Source organism: Schistocerca americana, chromosome X, assembly GCF_021461395.2.
Source record: "Schistocerca americana isolate TAMUIC-IGC-003095 chromosome X, iqSchAmer2.1, whole genome shotgun sequence".
In the NCBI taxonomy this organism is placed as follows: domain Eukaryota; kingdom Metazoa; phylum Arthropoda; class Insecta; order Orthoptera; family Acrididae; genus Schistocerca; species Schistocerca americana.
The window spans coordinates 866,156,144-866,173,197 of NC_060130.1; the positions used below are offsets into that span (position 1 = coordinate 866,156,144).

The 17,054-nt window shown below is 40.9% G+C and overlaps 1 protein-coding gene across 1 annotated transcript in view; it reads left to right on the plus strand.

Moving 5' to 3' along the window:
• The window catches only part of LOC124556358, an 860,778-nt gene that overhangs the window by 230,057 nt on the left and 613,667 nt on the right, over positions 1 to 17,054 (plus strand). The window lies entirely within an intron of this gene.

Sequence of the window (17,054 nt, forward strand, 5' to 3'; positions counted from 1 at the left end):
GTTGTCTTCTATATCTTTCATATCACTTGCAGCGCCATCTGTTGTTGAAAATTGTAACTACTGTAATTTAGAAAGTTTGTCCGCCTGAAAATGTACTGTTGGCCCAAGCATATTGCAACAAACGGTGTATTTCTATCGCTGCTCGTTTAGTTTTTATTGCCGTTTCAAATATACCGGTCATTTTTGAAACACCCTGTATATATATATATATATATATATATATATATATATATATATATATATATATATGTGTGTGTGTGTGTGTGTGTGTATGTATGCATGTATGTAATGGGTGTGCATCAGTCTCACATTCTCACATGTTAATGGAATTTTTTTGTTCACATTTGCTACATTTATACACTTTTCTTCCACCAGCTTAGAATAGTTGTAGCACAGTTGACAAGGCGTCAAACAGTTGATAAACGTTTTATCTGGACTACAGTTTACAGTTGATGCAGTCCAACCACAGCACAGTTCATAGAGAATATTTACTGTTCCCCTGTGACGTATACAATTAAACCAAGTACAATCTTTTTTGTATGGCAGCAGTGAAACTTAACCTAGCGTACAGATAATATACACAATACACGTAGTGTATAAACACGGTACACAATATGCACTTATGCACATAGTGTGCAGAAAACAATGTAACCCAGACACATAGTGTGCAAACAAACTATCTCACATACACAGTATGCCATCATGCACACATGCTCTCTCACACACACTCAAATATATATGCATGTAGACACCTATATACACACTATAATAAATGTGACATACTTTTACACACACACACACACACACACACACACACACAGACATACATACATACATGCACGCACACAGGCATTTTCATCATATAGACAACGTATACCAGGTGGTTATAATTAAACTTTCCCTATTCAGCACTTTATAATACAGAAAATAATTACCATATGAGTACTAGACTTGGTAGCAATAATGTAAAGGACACGAAGAAGAGAAATAATGCAGAATCAATTCAACTGAAACACTTTTAATGTGCTGCTACAGTAATCATACCATTACATACCGGTACCATTATTGCTACAAAAGGGCCTCAATATGGCGCCCGTCAGTGTCCAGAAGAGTCTGAAAGCGCAGGATTGCATGCCGCGCAACAGAATGAAGCATGTCCATAGGTATGTTAGCTACCTCTCTTGATATTCTGCTCTCTAGATCAACACATGCGTGAATGTTCCCCTGGTAAACCTGCCCTTCAGGTAGCCCCACAACCAGAAATAACATGGAATGAGATCAGGTGATCGTGCCAGCCAAGCATTTGGAAACGATTTGCTGATAATTCGGTCGTTTCCAAATGTGATTTGAAGAAGCAGATGAACTTCACGAGCGGTGTGCGGTGGGAGCAGATCTTGCATGAAAACTGTTGAGTTCAATGCGTCTCTCTCCTGTAAGGCGGGTGTGACGTGCTGGCGAAGCATATCGTAGTAACGCTGACCAGCCACACTGCACGTCTTTGGTCCTTGAGCGCCAACCAGTTCAAAAAAGAATGGGCCAATGATGAACGTAGCGGTGAAGCCACACCATACAGTGATAAGTTCACCATACAGAGGATCTGATGGGCAGTGACTCGAGGTAAAGGTCCCTACACTTGGCAACTGTGTGTTCACCCCACCCATCAGAGAAAAGTGAGATTCGCCTGTCCGTAGGATGATACAGGGCCAGTCCTCGTCAACTTCAGTCCTTGCGAGAAAGTGGAGAGCGAAGTCAACATGTCGTTGTGCGTCTTGTGGTGCAAGCTGCTGTACGATATACATCTTGTATGGATAACAATTGAGAATGGTTCAAAGCATCTTCCGTCCAGTGGACCACGGAATGTTCAACTGTCGTGAAAAAGCACGAGCGCTGCCTGACTATCGCAAATTACTCGCAGCGTGGTCTACCATAGCAACAGTGATTTCATCAACCACCTGTGGGGCAACTGGTCGTCGGCCTCTTTCTGGAGGGACGCCCATTTCTCCAGATGATTCGAACTACTTCATCATGCTCTGCACAGCAAGTGGAGAAAGTGGACCCCTCCATAATCCTTTCAGCCTCCGAAATTCTCGAAGTGTAGCTGCAGCATTACTGTTGTTTTGATAATAGATTCAAAATGGTTCAAATGGCTCTGAGCACTATGGGACTTAACTGCTGAGGTTATCAGTCTCCTAGAACTTAGAACTACGTAAACCTAACTAACCTAAGGACATCACATACATCCATGCCCGAGGCAGGATTCGAACCTGCGACCGTAGCAGTCGCGCGGTTCCAGACTGTAGCGCCTAGAACCACTCGGCCACCGCGGCCGGCTTTGATAATAGAGCTTCATCAATAATGCCCTGCTCCTTTTGTCCAGGCTCATGTTGACACATCAACAAGTGCACTGTGACTGATCAGGTGTGTGAGATTGTGAATCACCGTGACTGATCACAGCACCTGGTAGCCAAAGCTGGAACTGGACGGTGGCGCTGTGACAGATGGAAATTATGCGCCCCATACTCTGAACGTTAATGCTACCAAGTTTGGTTCTCGTACAGTAATTAGTTTCCATGTTACAACGTGTTAAATAGGGAAAGTTTAATTATAACCACCCGGTACATAAATCCGTAAATCCTATCTGATAAGGATCCCACACAGCACAGCAGTACTCGAGAAGAGGCCGCGCAAGCGTAGTGGACGTAGTCTCTTTAGTAGATCTGTTGCCTCTTCTAAGTGTTCTGCCGATAAAATACAGTCTTTGGTTCGCCTTTCCCACATCATTTTCTACGTGTGCTTTCCAATTTAAGTCGTCCGTAACTGTAATTACTAGATATTTAGTTGAATTTACGGCCTTAAGATTTGACTGATTCGTTGTGTAACCGACGTTTAACGGATTCCTTTTAGAACTCATGTTGATGACCTCACACTTATTATTTATGGCCTTTGGCGTAATCATCATCATCATCGTCATCATCACCGTCGTCGTCGTCATGGTCTGTGAGATGGCTCAGCAGGAAGTATTTGTGCATTACGTACTATGCCTTACCGCTGGATCACTAGAACAATCAGAACATTGACACATGTTTAGTATACTTCAAAACAACAGCACTCAATAAGTATATGTGCACATACACAGAGGGATAGATATAGACTGGTGTTTGTCGTCAGGTGCATTTTCTCTGGTCTTTTGGAATGTATTTGCAATTTTATTTTTGCATTGTGTAACTGGAGTGTAGCCAAACAATTATCGCTCATCACTTCTGCGACGTACATTGTCAACTGAAAGCGTCGGTTTCTTTCCCATTACAACCAAAATTATTTTTAATTCGGAATTTTACATGCCTATTCGATAGTCTAGTGCAATATTCGTTTTTAGAATGAAATTTTCACTCTACAGCGGAGTGTGCGCTGGTATGAAACTTCCTGGCAAAACTGTGTGCCAGACAGAGACTCGAACTCGGGATCTTTGCCTTTCGCGGGCAAGTGCTCTACCAACTGAGCTACCCAAGCACGACTCACGGCCCGTCCTCACAGCTTTAATTCCGCCAGTACCTAGTCTCCTACCTTCCAAATTTCACAGAAGTTCTCCTGCGCAGGAGACGTGCTTGGATAGCGCAGTTGGTAGAGCACTTGCCCGCGAAGGGCGAAGGTCCCGAGTTCGAGTCTCGGTCCGGCACACTGTTTTAATCTGCCAGGAAGTATCAATATTCTTTTTATCGATACGTTTTAACAGGTATAGTAAAGCAAGAAGAGTATTCAGTACCCACGATTCAGTAGTACTGCATGCTCGGTGGTAGCAATCAGGGCAGGCCAGGTCTGTGGTGTCGCTGCTGGTGTACCGGTTATTCTTCGAGGTTTAATGTCACTGTTAAGATTTATTGATAGCACCAATGTCACACTGAACTAGTCTGGGACCGGTCCATTGAATGGGAATGTAAAATGCCGTTTTACAAATCATTTTGTTTGTTATGCGAAAGAGACCGACGCTTTCTGTCGACAATGGGCATCGCATTAAAGACGTGAAGAGTACTATCTGTTAGGACTGACTCCTGCCTCATAACGCAAAACCGAAATTGCAAATATTTACTAAATCACCAGAGAAAATATGCCTGAAGACTCTTAGGAGAGTCAAAAAATGGTTCAAATGGCTCTGAGCACTATGGGACTTAACATCTATGGTCATCAGTCCCCTAGAACTTAGAACTACTTAAACCTAACTAACCTAAGGACATCACACAATAGGAGAGACACCCAGTATATATTACTCATCAACATCTTCATCATTACTGTTGTGAGGTAGCACAGCCAACATCTCTGTACACCTATTAAACTTAGGGCATTAGCCATCCGATGCTATCAAAGCCAATAACTGAAGCAGTACACAGACACCAACATGCATCGATTGTAAATCAACAATGACACTGGCTAAGTAAAATGTGAAAGAATACAGATACTAACACAGACATGTATATATGATGCTCATGCTGAGATACTTAAGCCAACAAGTGTATGCATCTACTAACGTTTGGTCAGCAGCTCTCTACTACAGGTGAAGCCAAGAACTGACTCGGTATACAAACATCATCATTCATCGATCCTAAAACGACAGTGACACTGGGTAAATAAGATGCAGAAACTACACACACTCACACATGCAGATATGTATGTGACTTGCCATCATCAGCACCAGGATCCTGGAATGGCGTGGTTAAATCAACCACATAATTTGGATTCTGAGAGGGTGTAGCCACATCTATCTATGAGGATCACCATCAAATCTTCGACGTTCAGTATTCCTAAAACAAAAGAAAACAACACTCAGTAACTAACGTGTGGGTAAACACACACATGGACACACACACACACACACACACACACACACACACACACACACACAGGAAGTAGCTGCTACTTACGTGCAAGATGCAAGATCGTGTGTCCACATACCAGTAAAACAGCAAACATATGTTTGTGAAAGAGGAGTGACGACATACCATCATCAACCTCATCAAAATGACGACACATGAAACTTCCACTGACAGTGCTGCTGGTACTGTCTCACTTCTTCATAATGATTCTATGGCTGATAGTAACATCACACATGAATGCTACAAACAGATTGATGTAAATTATGGCCTGCTGGTCTGTTTTATGAACCCAAAGCTGGGGGAGTAGTGGTAAGGGAAGATATCGGCCACTAGTACTGCAGTTTCCACAAGGAATAGATGCGTCACACTGTACCTCCTGGAGAGCTGAGACCACTCAGGGTGCACCTATGAAAATAAGAAGACTTGAGAGGTTGTTTTAAATAATTTATTTCTAGCCCTATTTAATATTAGTTTTATATTGTCTAATACACGCTCAGAACAGTCCATCTTCCTATTAGTCTTCAGACTAAGGGTATTTGTTGAAGGTCACCCGCAAGCTTCAGGATTTTTGGCAGCGGCGTTTTTGAAGATCTCACATATCCGTGACAATTCGTCACTACCTTTCCTGTAAACAATCTAGTCTATATCAAATCTTCTCAATAATGTTACCATATCTTCAAAAATCGTTCGGTTCTCATCCCAGTTCACACCATGGTAACCATGAAGTGCTTCGCCGCGTTTTGAGACATTTAATGTCTCTGAAAGATTTTTCCTAAGCGACAATTTTAGAAAATGCTGTGCTAACTCGTATATCGCTTGTGAAGGCGATAAATGTGATGTCTTTGAATATGAAGCACCCATATTCAGTGAGAAATCCTTGGCCATTAGTTACGATGATCGCATTTTGAGGTGCCATCGTGAACTGGTCAATATATGTAGTGAAGAAACTCAATAAACAATACATACAACAAAAGAACAAAGTTTCTCAATGTTAGCTTACGACGGCAACAAAGCTAAAATCGGTGATAATATAAGATTAAGCTATTTATATCCACAGTACCGAAAGATACAGCAGAGCACGTGAAACACAACTTATCTGGGGCGAGCTGCAGGCAGAGAGATGACTTGCACAAGGCTGTAGGCGGAAGTATACACACAGATGTGCACTTAACCCAGTTTCCATTTCACGGAAGACTCAAACTGAACTGGAACTACCGAGCTAGGTAACTTACTGACTGAGACACCGGATTCGCATTCGGTATTGCAGAGTGCAAATAACAACTCAGTCATCCAGATTTATAATTTTCGCGGTTTCCCTCTATTGGTTAAAGTGAGTTCCATGATAGTTACTTTGAAATGGATGCAGTGGAATATTTTTCACATCCTTCCCCAGTTGTAGCTTGTGATCAGTCCCTAATGATCTCGTTCTTGACAGAACTTTAAACACAATTGTTGTTTTGTTCTGTTTTGCAACTATTACTGACTACTATCGGGCTATTAGAAAAATATTGAATATAAGTTATTCGAAAAATTACATAAAGTATTATAATTAACCAAAATAACGGCGAGTTTCGCAACAGCAGCCAGCTGCTGATGACGTCACAGGTGTGACTATTAACAGGCGTTACACATTTTTAACAATAATGAAGCGTTGTAGCCCGTGAAAGGCAACGCAGGGAAGCTCGTGATACAATTATCGAACAACGTAAACAGCGTTTCACTCTAAATAAATTTCACTTAATTGCCATTCTTTATTCATTTTTTGTCAGGGATCGATGGTGGCAGGAGTGAAAAGGCATTCACCAAAGTTAACTCTTGAACTGGAAAGGCATTATGTACTACTCTAAAAACAATTATAAGGAAAATATTTATTGTGTCACGTGTATGTAAACGGAGAAAATTTGATATCTAAGTATTTTAGGTACAGCCAAAATGGCTACTAAGAGTTGCCTGAGTATACGTATTTTTAACTCTTTATGATTCTTCAGAGCAAAGAAATCCACGCTTGCAACATATCAGGTTGGTGAACCTGAAATGAGTTAGTGGGTATGTGTATTATGAAGTCATACTCAAATTGTAAATGTTAACTCTTTAACTAGAACGTCATTATGTACTACTCCAAAATCAATTATAAAAGAAATATATTTATTGCGTGAGGTGTACGAAAATGGAGAAAACTTGAGCTCTAACTTTTTTCGGTGCACCCAAAATGGTGACTGAAAACTGCTTGCATGTATGTATTTGTAGCTCCTTACTATTCCTCAGAGCAAAGAACTCGTACATTTGAAATATATCAGGTTGGTAAATCTGATATGAGTTAGTGGGTATGTGTATTATAAAGCCCTACACAAATTGTAAGTGTTGTCATTGTTAAAGTTTGAGTCCACTTCCTGCTCCACAGGAGGGCGATTGTTTATAGTTAGGCAGACAGAACCCCACTTTCGCACTACACTATGTAAACGTGTCGATCTCACGTTATTAACGAGAAGATTCAGAAAAAGGAAGGGAGAATAGATAGATCCACCTCGGTAGCTGCGCGGTCAGTGTGGCGCGTTGCCAAGCGAAGGGACGGACCCGTCCTCGATTGCCAGCCCCGGTCAGAGATTTTCTCTGCTCGGGCCCTCGGTGTTGTGTTGACCTCACGTTCGTAGCGCCATCATTGACATTCCGCTATTGCTATGGCTGAATAGGCCTAAAGCTAATAAGCCAAACAAAAAAATATAAGGTTAAGGTCTAAGGCTCTGTCAGAACGAGTTAGACTACAAGCGCGAACTCGGAAGGGCTGCGAAGGATATCGGCCATGCATGTATTTTTTCAAATGTACCATCCTGACATGTTGATTTATTAGGTTTAGAGGAGGGTTGGAAAACATTAATCTTGGTGGATTTGAACTGCAGTCCTCCAGAATGCGAGTCCACTGACCTCAGATGTTGTTCTCTTAACCTAGGATGCGGAAGTAAACGCACGGGCTCTGATGAAATATGTTACATTCTTTGGATAGAATATCACTTTTAGAGAAAATATGTTTGCGTTAAACTACAAATTGATAATACTTAACTCATTGTTGAGTAGAGTGTAACTTAGGTACGAAAGATGAGCGTTAGTAAGGTGAAATGTGAACAACCCTAAATGTAAGGCGCTTTAAATGAAAGGCAGACTAATATCATATATTCAGCTGAGATAAATAACTGACTAAATTAACAGTGTGGACGTTGTCGAGACGTAAAGTACGTGGATCAGAAATTCGATACCTTATATGGGGAAGGTAGCACGTTGTGTCTTCTTAGGAACAAATCTCTTTCCTCAATCGAGCAGAGATGAAGTTGCAGGATATCCGATTTGGAAACAACGTACATGCCTCGCTAAATAGCTTGGTTGTCTGTCAAAGCATGCAACTTTCCCAACCCCAACCTGCATCTTTTAGCTGTACTTTACGTATTATACCACCACGTAAATACTGAAGTTTGTTAAGAGCGAAGCTCAGTAACAGAAGTAGTTTCATCCGTATTAGTGTAATTTGCTGATAAATAAATAAAGATTTAGGTTGGTTGGTTGGTTGGTTTGGGGAAGACCAGACAGCTTGGTCATCGGTCTCATCGGATTAGGGAAGGATGGGGAAGGAAGTCGGCCGTGCCCTTTCAGAGGAACCATCCCGGCATTTGCCTGGAGTGATTTAGGGAAATCACGGAAAACCTAAATCAGGATGGCCGGACGCGGGATTGAACCGTCGTCCTTCCGAATGCGAGTCCAGTGTCTAACCAATAAAGATTTAGGTTCACAGTTATTGTGAATTACTCGTTCTCTTGGCACAAGCAGAATCAACAGCGTATAGATGACAAGTAGACGATAAATACATATCAGAACGCAATTATTCCTTATCTCTGATGAAGAATGGTTGTAATTAACTGTGGAGACGATAGTGAGATAATTAAAGGTGCACCAACTGCTCAGTCGAAGACAGTGAGGACGAACTTCTGTGCCCGCATCTCGTGGTCGTGCGGTAGCGTTCTCGCTTCCCACGCCCGGGTTCCCGGGTTCAATTCCCGGCGGGGTCAGGGATTTTCTCTGCCTCGTGATGGCTGGGTGTTGTGTGATGTCCTTAGGTTAGTTAGGTTTAAGTAGTTCTAAGTTATAGGGGACTGATGACCATAGATGTTAAGTCCCATAGTGCTCAGAGCCATTTGAACCATTTGAACTTCTGCATGGACTCGTTGAAGGAATCATTTCAGTATTCGTCTACGATTCCTTATAGCAACCAGTAATGCTACATCAAGATGAACGGGCTTTGAGGTTCGCTATACCAAATATTACTCAAGTGTTTTCGCTATTGTACTATATTGCACGATGTCTGCAAATGAAGAAGTTACGCCCTACAAACATCAGTAAAAACAACGCAGTATATCGAAAATCATCACGTAAAGATAGTCACCCGGCCTCGTAAACTATACAGCAGGGAGAGGGGTGTACAGACCACATGCCCCTCCGTATCCGCATCCAGTGACGCCTGTGGGTTGAGGATGACACGGCGGCCGGTCGGAACCGTTGGGCCTTCATTCCCTGTTCGGACGGAGTTTAGTTTAGTCTAGTTTTTAAAGACAGTCACCGATTTCACTGTTTTTAGCAGATAAAACAAGCAGACCTATTTTTCCATCAGAACAATGTTACAAATGCATCAATATAAAATTTATATAGAACTTTTGAAAGCCAAATTCTTTGTTGACAATGGTGTACTCTTGAACATTCCAGATTTATTCATCTGTACCTGTGCTCTTATGACTGTTTACATTCTATTTCGTCAATTATCTGTGGATATTCACAAAAATCCACACACCTTAACTTGCAGCAACCCTTCTTGCCATTGCATTCGTTTCATTGCTGCAAGTCCTTTAAACCTTCCAACATGTTATTCCAGTCTGTATAAGATCTAACAAAATACTGACACACTGCGTCTCTGGTAGTCGCATCTGACTGATGCCCGACGGCATCGTCTGATATGCTGGTCTTGTTACACAAACCCCTTCAGATGAAGGGCTTATTTCAATAGTGGTACAGGTCCATTTTTGATCGTTCTGAGATGCAGAGTCCTAAAGTTAAATGAGCGCTGAAAAATCCGCAGTTGAGATACCAGAAATATCTCTGAAATACAGAGTCCTAAAGTTAATTGAGCGCAGAAAAATCTGTAGTTGAGACACCAGAAATATTCAAGTAGTTGAGATACCAGAAATATCTCAGAAATACAGAGTCCTAAAGTTAATTGAGCGCTGAAAAATATGTAGTTGAGATACCAGAAATATTCAAGTAGTTGAGATACCAGAAATATTCAGTTACATATACTTGAATATTTCTGGTATCTCAACTACTGATTTTTAGCGCTCATTTAAATTTAGGACTCTGTATTTCAGAAATATATCTGGTATCTCAACTGCAGATTTTTCAGCGCTCATTTGACTTTAGGACTCTGCATCTCAGAATGAACAAAAATGGATCTGTACCACTATTGAATATACATGAATATTTCTGGTATCTCAACTACAGATTTTTTAGCGCTCATTTAACTTTGGGACTCTGTATTTCAGAATGAACAAAAATGGACTTGTACCACTATTGAAATAAGCCCTTCACATATCCTTAAATCGCTAGTGCCTTCAGTTCGCTGCCTATGTCCGATTTTAGCACTAGAAAACCGCAGCTTCTTTATATGTATCGAATGTTTCTGCAATAAAATCGTCAAAGAAACTTTACTTACTCGTTGTTGTTGTCTTCAATCAGTTTGCTGTAGCTCTCAAAGCTACTCTATCCTGTGCAAGCCTGTTCATCTCCGAATAACTACTGCAACCCACATCCGTTTGAACCCACTTACTGTCCTCGTCTCTTACTCCCCACACTTCCCTTCAGTACTAAATGGACAGTTCCTTCATGTCTCAGAATGTGTCCTATTAACCGATGCATTCGTTTAATCAAAATTTGCCACAAATTTCTGTTCTTCCCAATTCCACTCAGTACCTCCACATTAGTTAGGCGATCTGCCCATCTGATCTTCAGTTATCTTCGGCAGCGCCACATTTCGAAAGCTTCTATTCTCTTCCTGTCTGAACTAAAAAAAAAAAAAAAAAAAAAGTGTGTTAAATCTTATGGGACTTAACTGCTAAGGTCATCAGTCCCTAAGCTTACACACTACTGAACCTAAATTATCCTAAGGACAAACACACACATCCATGCCCGAGGGAGGACTCGAACCTCCGCCGGGACCAGCCGCACAGTCCATGACTGCAGCGCCTGAGACCGCTCGGCTAATCGAGCGCAGCTCCTGTCTGGACTGCTTATCGTTCACGTTTCACTTCCACATAGCTACACTTCCGAAAAATGCTATAAAAAGGTTTCCTAACACTTGAATTTATTTCATTGTTAGCAAATTTCTTCTTTTGAAATGCTTCTCTTGCTACTGGCAGTCTACGTTTACATTCTCTCTACTTCGGCCATCATCAATTATTTTGCTGCCCAAACAGCAAAACTCACGTATTACTTTTAGCGTCTCATCTCGCAGTCTAATTTCCTCTGATTTCATTCGAGTATTTTCAATTACACTTGTTTTTGTTAATGTCCTCCTTTCAAGGCACTAGCCATTCCTTCTAACGGAACTTCCAAGTCCTTTGACCTGTTAAACTGCTTGACCGTTAAAGCACGCAACCTTAGAAAGACAATGCATTGAAGAAACAAAAAACCCAAATAAATTTTAAAAAAAGTCCCACACACTGCCCCGTATTACACACAAAAATAAAGAATAACAAATTTCCCCCCAATCTTAAGGGGAAGGAAATGCCTAACGGTGAACTCTTCATCCAACAGCTGTTCTCAGCCTGCAGAAGTGGAAGTAACCAAGTCCTTTGCTGTCTCTGACAGAATTACAATGTCATCGGCAAACCTCAATGTTTTTATTTCTTCTCCCTGAACTTTCATTTCTTCTCCAAATTTTTAATTGCTTTCCTCTACTTATTCCTCAATTGAACAAGATGAGGGATAGGCTATAACGCCGTCTCACTCACTTCTCAAAAACTACTTCCTCTTCCTGCACTTTCAGTCTTACAACTGCCGTCTTGTTTTTGTGCAAGTTATATACAACCTTCCGTTCCCTGTATTTTACCACTACTGCCTTCAGAGTGCAAGTAGTGTATTCCCGTCAACATTGCCAGAAGCTTTCTCTAATTTTACAAAATCTAGAAACGCAAATTTCCCTTTCTTTAACCCATCTTCCAAGATAAGTCGTAGGATCAGTATTGCCTCGCGTGTGCCAATATTTCTCCGGAATCCACACTGGTCTTCACCGAGGGCGGCTTCTACCAGTTTTTTTCCATTGTTCTGTAAATAATTAATAATACTATTTTGGAACCATAACATATTAATCCTATGGTTTGGTAATACTCACACCTGTTAATACATGCTCTGTTTAGAATTAGAATTATTATACTTTTCCTGAAGTCTGATATTTCTTCCCTGTCTCAGATATCCAGCACACAGGGGAGAATCGTATATCAGCAGTTCTGATAAAATGTCCTCTACTCCAGGAGCTTTCTTTCGGCTTAGGTCTTTAAGTGCTCTGTCAGATTCTTCTCACAATATTGTGTCAGCCATCACATTTTTCCCATCATTTCTTAGTACTGGTTTTCCATCTGCGCTCTTGGTATACATAGAGCTGTATCTCTTTTCTCCAAAGGTCTCTTTAATTTTCCTGTAGGTGGTATCAACATTAGCCCTACTTATACAGACTTACATTTGTTCTCTAGTCATTCCTCGTAGCCATTTTTCTCTTTCTGTCAGTTTAATTGTTTAGACGTTTGTAGCCTCTTTAGCCTGGTTCATTTGCTTACTTTTTTATTTTCTCCTTTCATCAACTAACCCTCCCGTTACCAAGCTTTTTCACACCTCTGTTTTACCAAGCGGGGTATTTGGACTACCCCGAAAGAGTTTCGTGTTTTATTGTTATGTTTGTTCTCAGGTTTCGTTATTTCCATTGAATGGGTTTATTTAGTACTGAAAAACAGCTTTTCAGGTTATTAGAAGTATTTAATCAGATCACAGATACAAAGTACAAAAATTTTTTATATCTTTCACTAAATTCAGCACTCAACTAACGGAACATTAATAATCTATGTACCTCAACAGTTACTGCAGTAAAATAACGCAAGACTTATTTCAGCTTTTCAGTCAAGTACATTTTTGCACTGCATGCACTTCACACTAACAGTTTCTTCTCTGTGTATATTAAAAACACGTTTTTTGCACGTTACAAAACAGAATCTTGTTTTCCGGTCTTCGTTTCTCTTGCAATCTTGACATCGTTGTGGCGTTGGTAACTTGGAACACTGGGTCTGGATCACTGCTGTAGGAATTGCAATACCACAAGCTTTCAGTGCATGTTGTACATCTTTATGAAGACCGTCGATATTTTTGGCACTTTCTTCCATGTTGCCTTTGCGGAGTCCGAATGCCAGTTCAGACGTGAAGAGTTTACGTCCGCTTAGGTTACTCTTCAGCCATTCAGGAAATCTTTGAGTGTACAGAATATATGCATTCAGTGCTGCAATATCTATCATTTCCATGAAGATTTTTAGTGGCCACCGCCCCGTTCCTCTAACACAACTGTATTCACTTGTCATTTTGTCACCATTATCTACAGCACCTTTGGTTTTGTTGTAGTGCAGTATGATTTCGGGTTTGTGTTCACTTTCTTCACGACCCACTTGTCTCTCACTATGCTGAGTAGAGAGTAGTATTACTGCCTTTCCCTTCTTTGGAACATAGGAAACTAGGGTGAAGTCATTTGCGAAACCAAACATTGAAGAGTGAACTTCTCTCTCTCAGTTTGGCAAGAATTCCTTCGGAATCTCTTCCTTATTGGAACGTAAGGTACCAACCAATATCGTGTTTCGTTTTAGTAGTTCAGCAGCCAATGTAAAACCGGTGAAAAAATTATCAGTTGTTACACCATGACCGTTATTCAGAAATGGTTCCATCAGGTCCAAAACAACTCTCTGTCCTTGATTCATTTCCCGAGTATTGTCCACTATTCCTGTGTGAATTTGGATCCGTAATTAGTAAGATGTCTTCACATCAGCACATACACAAATTCTTCATCTCCCAGTACTTACTGCAGCCTACATCCTTCTGAATCTGCTTAGTGTATTCCTCTCTTGGTCTCCCCCTACTATTTTTACCCTCCACTCTGCCCTCCAATGCTAAATTTGTGATCCCCTGATGCCTCAGAACATGTCCTACCAACCGGTCCCTTCTTCTTGTCAAGTTGTGCCACAAACTCCTCTTCTCCCCAATTCTATTCAGTACCTCCTCATTAGTTATGTGCTCTACCCATCTAATCTTCAGCAATCTTCTGTAGCACCACATTTCGAAAACTTCTATTCTCTTCTTGTCTAAACTACTTATCGTCATTGTTTCACTTCCATACATGGCTACACTCCATACAAATACTTTCAGAAACGACTTCCTGACACTTAAATCTATACTCGATGTTAACAAATTTCTCTTCTTCAGAAACGCTTTCCTTGCCTTAGCCAGTCTACATTTTATATCCTCTCTACTTCGACCAAATAGCAAAACTCTTTTACTACTTTAAGTGTCTCATTTCATAATTTAATTCCCTCAGCATCACCAGACTTAATTCGACTACATACCATTATCCTCGTTTTGCTTTTGTTGATGTTCATCTTATATCCTCCTTTCAAGAAACTATCTATTCCTTTCAACTGCTCTTCCAGATCCGTCGCTGTCTCTGACATAATTACAATGTCATCGGCGACCCTCAAAGTTTTTATTTCTTCACTCCGAATGTTTCTTTTGTTTCCTTTACTGCTTTCTCAATATACAGATTGAATAACATCGGGGAGAGGCTACAACCCTGTCTCCTTCCCTTCCCAACCACTGCTTCCCTTTCGTACCCCTCGACTCTTATACTGCCATCTGGTTTCTGTACAAATTGTAAATAGCCTTTCGCTCCCTGTGTTTTACCCCTGCATCTTTAGAATTTGAAAGAGAGTATTCCACTCAACATTGTCAAAAGCTTTCTCTAAGTGTACAAATGCTACAAACGTAGGTTTGCCTTTCCTTAATCTTTCTTCTAAGATAAGTCGTAAGGTCAGTATTGCCTCACGTGTTCCAACATTTCTACGGAATCCAAACTGATGTTCCCCTAGGTCGGCTTCTATCACTTTTTCCATTCGTCTGTAAAGAATTCGCGTTAGTATTTTGCAGCTGTGACTCATTAAACAGATAGTCCGGTAATTTTCACATCTGTCAACACTTGCTTTCTTTGGGATTGGGACTATTATATTCTTCTTGAAGTCTGAGAGTATTTCGCCTGTCTCATACATGTTGCCAACCAGATGGTAGACTTTTATCAGGACTGGCTCTCCCAAGGCTGTCTAAGTAGTTCTAATGGGATGTTTTCTACTCCAGGGGCCTTGTTTCGACTCAGGTCTTTCAGTGCTCTGTCAAACTCTTCACGCAGTATCGTATCTCCCATTTCATCTTCATCTACATCCTCTTCCATTTCCATAATATTGTCCTCAAGTACATCGCAATTGTATAGACCCTCTATATACTCCTTCCATCTTTCTGCTTTCCCTTCTTTGCTTAGAACTGGGTTTCCATCTGAGCTCTTGATATTCATACAAGTGGCTCTCTTTTCTCCAAAGGTCTCTTTAATTTTCCTGTAGGCAGTGTCTATCTTGCCCCAAGTGAGATAAGCCTCTACATCCTTACATTTGTTTTCTAGCCATCCCTGCTTAGCCATTTTGCACTTCCTGTCGATCTCATTTTTCAGACGTTTGTATTCCTTTTTACCTGCTTCATTTACTGCATTTTTATATTTTCTCCTATCATCAATTAAATTCAATATTTCTTCTGTTACCCAATGATTTCTACTAGCCCTCGTCTTTTTACCTACTATATCCTCTGCTGCCTTCACTACTCCATCCCTCAGATCTACCCATTCTTGTTCTACTGCATTTCTGTCCCCCATTCCTGTCAATTGTTCCCTTATGCTCTCCCTGAAGCTCTGTACAACTTCTGGTGTAGTCAGTTTATTCAGGTCACATCTCCTTAAATTCCCACATTTTTGCAGTTTCTTCAGTTTTAATCTACAGTTCATAACCAGTAGATTGTGGTCAGAGTCCACATCTGCCCCTGGAAATGTCTTACAATTTAAAACCTGGTTCCTCAATCTCTGTCTTACGATTATATAAGCTATCTGATACCTTCTAGTATCTCCAGGATTCTTCCATGTATACAACCTTCTTTTATGATTCTTGAACCAAGTGTTAGCTATGATTAAGTTATGCTCTGTGCAAAATTCTACCAGGTGGCTCCCTCTTTCATTTCTTACTCCCAATCCACATTCACCTACTATGTTTCCTTCTCTCCCTTTTCCTACTCTCGAGTTCCAGTTACCTATGACTATTAAATTTTCGTCTCCCTTCACTAACTGAATAATTTCTTTTATCTCGCCATACGTTTCATCAATTTCTTCATCATCTGCAGAGCTAGTTGGCATATAAACTTGTACTATTGTAGTAGGCATGGGCTTCGTGTCTATCTTGGCCACAATAATGCGTTCCTATGCTGTTTGTAGTAGCTTACCCGCACTCCTATTTTTTTTATTCATTATTAAACCAACTCCTGCATGACCCCTATTTGATTTTGTATTTATAACCCTGTATTCACCTGATCAAAAGTCTTGTACCTCCTGCCACCGAACTTCACTAATTCCCACTATATCTAACTTTAACCTATCCATTTCCATTTTTAAATTTTCTAACCTACCTGCCCTATTAAAGGATCTGACATTCCACTCTCCGATCCGTAGAACGCCAGTTTTCTTTCTCCTGATAACGACGTCCTCTTGAGTAGCCCCCCCCCCCCCTCCCCCCCGGAGATCCGAATGGGGGACTATTTTACCTGCTGAATACTTTACCCAAGAGGACGCCATCATCATTTAACCATACAGTAAAGCTGCATGCCCTCGGGAAAAGTTACGGCTGTAGTTTCCCCTTGGTTTCAGCCGTTCGCAGTACCAGCACAGCAAGGCCGTTTTGGTTATTGTTACAAGGCCAGATCAGTCAATCATCCAGACCGTTGCCCCTGCAACTACTGAAAAGGCTTCTGCCCCTCTTCAAG